Source organism: Morone saxatilis, unplaced genomic scaffold (assembly GCF_004916995.1).
Source record: "Morone saxatilis isolate NCDOM2014 unplaced genomic scaffold, NCSU_SB_2.0 Contig6, whole genome shotgun sequence".
Lineage (NCBI taxonomy): Eukaryota > Metazoa > Chordata > Actinopteri > Moronidae > Morone > Morone saxatilis.
This window is the reverse complement of record NW_023340206.1, coordinates 1,693,021-1,696,785: the sequence shown is the minus strand read 5'-3', so window position 1 is coordinate 1,696,785 and position 3,765 is coordinate 1,693,021.

Sequence of the window (3,765 nt, the reverse complement as noted above, 5' to 3'; positions counted from 1 at the left end):
CCAAGAAGCAGACAGGTTTTGTAAACAAACCACAGAGAGGCAGCGATGGCAACACAGGCAGAGGGAGTGTGACATCATTATCTCCACTATGGCTCCACTATATCTTTACATTTTAAATATCCTAATATTTAACCTATAAATTATGAGATATTATAATTGTTCTCTTTCTAAGAAATATGAGATACTTGAGTGTTTTCTAATTTAGAACTTCTCAAGTCCTGATACAAAACTAAACAGTGCCTGGAATTTTTATTTATTTATTTATCATGATATTGCTCAAATATTGTCCCTGTCTAAAGTCCTGTTCTTGTTGGAGTGAAATGAAGAAAATGGTTGATGAATCAGAAATCAGAATCAGAAATACTTTAATAATCCCAGGGGGAATTAAAATTTTTGTTACAAACTCCAGATATACAGAGCTCACTTTAGTTTTATGTCTTTCTTTAGGTTTGGTGAATTTGAGTTTTTATGTTTTTTAACAGTGTGTTTTTGAAAGAATGAACAGGTTTTTCAGGCTCTCAGGTCCAGTATGATTGATGAACTGTATGATATTGCACATTATTTTACTGTGTTATCATCACAGCTGATGATTCCTATCCTCATGTGTTCATTAGCCTGTCAGTCGATAATGCTGTGTACCGGGTCTTTTGGAAGTGGTCACCTTAGATTGTAACATTGTAGACGTTCATGATTCATGACTGTCATATAAACATTTCTGATGATTATTTCTGAAATGGTATCTTTCTATCTATCTTTCTTTGACCAATAGTTGTCCCTAAACTATCACATTGTCACTGTCATGATATGATCAAAATATTTGATGTCAGTTTAGATTGGGGTAGTTCTGGAGAGTAATGGAGTACTTGTAGTGATTTTAACTGAGTACTTGGTAATTTTTATGCTCAGCGTTGATGTTTGGGGACAGTTCTGATGTCCAACACAGTGGTGGACTGGGGGAAAAAACTGAGGAATGCATGTTCTCTCTGAATGATCCGATGATTGGTGGATGTGTAGCAGAGATGCAGTGCCACAGATGAATCTGGAGTCTCAAGGGGAAACTCTTTAATCCTCTAGTCAGCCTGTTGACTCCTGCTGCGAGGACGATTGATTAGTCATGCCTGTCCTGCACTCTGCTACGTCTGGGTATGCTGTTTGTGTGTGTGTGTGGGTGTGTGTGCTGCTCTGATCCCGCCGCTAAAGAGCAGCGGTGTCAAACACAGTCGACACAGCAATCAATTACCGGCACGGTGGGTGGTCTCTCTGTCGGCCTGTCTTTCCTTTATTTCCATCCCTCTTTTACTGCGTTCTTGAATTTTACATTATGTTGTATTTTCTCTGGCAAAGGAGAATGTAGTTGGCTTGCAAGGTGATGTATTAGATATGCAATTAGATTTGCAATTAGTTCCTTTTTTTCCCCCCAGTACATAAAAATCAGGACCATCATTCATACCCCGCTCACTCCCACATTGTTTTCATGTTCTCTTTGATTTAGGCTCTTATGAAGGAGGTTCCCATCAGGTTTGTAGGAACAACTCCAGTAACTGTTATAATGTGATTAAACCCGAGCAATCCAATACAATTAAAGATGTTTAGATACCACTTATTCTTTTACAATTCCGATATCTGAAATTTCTCTATCTGCTGATACCGAGTAATAGTCCGATACATGTACGTTATAACTAAACCTTAACTAACTTTTTTAAGATTGCTGTCCTTGTAAGAGTCACAGTAGGGCGAACAGGACACTGTTGGGAAGTAGCAGGGTCCCTTTTCTGGGTTAAATTATGTGGTATCGAATCGATGAGTGCTTGCCCGATACCGGATATTGGTATAAGTATTAAAACAACTCGAAATAAAATTCACAAATTCTGCTTTAAGAATTTTTACAAAAGGCTTAAAAAAAAAAAACCCAAAAAGGCTGTTCAAATCTGGCTGGTTGGTACTGTTATGTTCCTTCACATCCATACTTTAGTCAGTCAGTAGTGACAACGAGCACAAGCTGCCCTCAAAGACCGCAGGTGGATGGCCACACAGAGCTATTTAACTGTGTAAAACTTGACTTAAAGCCCCAACAAGTAACTTTCATTTTATGTTGATTCTGGCGGCCCCTGTGGACAAAAGTGGTAGTGTTTCTACCGACTCGTTTCATTGATTTCAAGGCGAATCCAACTAAGAATAACTATATAGTAATAGCCAATCTTATCGCTGATGGTTAGCTTAGCACAAACCCTGGAGGCTGGGGGAAACGGTTCAGGCAAAAGGTAAATAAATTTGCCTAGCAAAACCTTTTAAAGCTCACTATTTAACACGTTATCTCTCATTTGTTTAATCAGACAGTTTGTGGTTTTATGGGGAGTTATATCTGGAACTATTTCTTGGCGAGGCCTGCAGTCTCCACTGGTTGCCTGCCAACCTCACAGGGATGACAAGAGTTCAGTTAACAGCTTTCACACCATCCTCAAAAAACACACCCAAAATCTGAATTGCACCAAACAAGTTAGGTGTTAAAGCCCCTTTAGAGTCTACTGTAATAACAATGGAGCATCACTGACACATTACAAAAGTCGTTTCGTATGTTTACTGAAAACGTATCACATAACCAAATTTTAGATTTTTTGGTACCGTTACACCCCAGTATTCCGATCCTTTTGACAGAAAGGAACCCTGGTGATAGTGATGGAGCGACAGGCAGACTGAAGGAGCCAGCTGCTGTTGTGCCATAGCAGTTGGAGCTCTGACAAACTCCCAATTCCCAGTGAAATGAATGAAATGGACGTTAATGAATAAATAAATACTTGTTACATAATCGCTCTCACTCCAGCTACAGTATTATATTTAATGCTTTTGGGAATTCCCAGGAAGCGTTTTGGCAGATTGATTTGCTAAAAGTTTACTGTGAGCTCTAGAGCCAAAGCATGATTTTATTTTTAGGAAAGTGGCAATTACTTTCTCTTTTTTGTATGTAGAGAATAGAAGACTTTTAGTGATATTTATGGAGTCCAGTTTGCTTTCTTTTCAGATCAGAAACACCTCACAGTGCTTTATTCCCTCTTTGCGGTTTGGAAAGGAACGGTGGCCACATGATGCTAACATCAAAAGTAATTGTGGAGTATTATGGCTGTTCAGGTAACATTCCATTTACCCATAAATCCCTGCTGTTCAGTCAAAACATCTGAAACAAATGAGGACATACTTATTTTGACAGTGACTCATTTCATGACATCCATTTAATTTCTCTTTTTTTTTTTTTTTTTTTACTTTTTTTTTGTCAGATTTAAAATTTTCTTTATTTCGCAATATCTATTAACATAAATGATAAAACATGCTTGTGCCTTTTTGTTTATTTGGTCATTGCTTTCAATTATTTTAGTGTTCTTGGCAGATTATACTTCCTCTGCTTCTGTGACTGAGGGCTTAACTCCTTTGGGAGGGTCCGTTTTTAGGCATTGTTCATTTCAACACAACAATTACTCCTCTGCCATGATGTTTTTCTTAAAAAAGCCTATAACAAATGAATCTGGACCAGCATGTGAGGGCCTCATCTTACACCTGGCACCAAGCGCAATTGCAATTGTCATCCTTACGCCCAATATTTATGTTGTATAAGTAGCATTATTGAGCCCGTCCATGTTGGTCTTAAAATGGGGTGTGGTCAGGTGCATTGCTATCCTGAGGCAGTAAAAAAACGACTGACCAACAATGGCTTTTTTCTGTAATTGTCGTCATGTGCAGTCAAATGGAGTTGCAACCTGCAGCTGCTGTTTT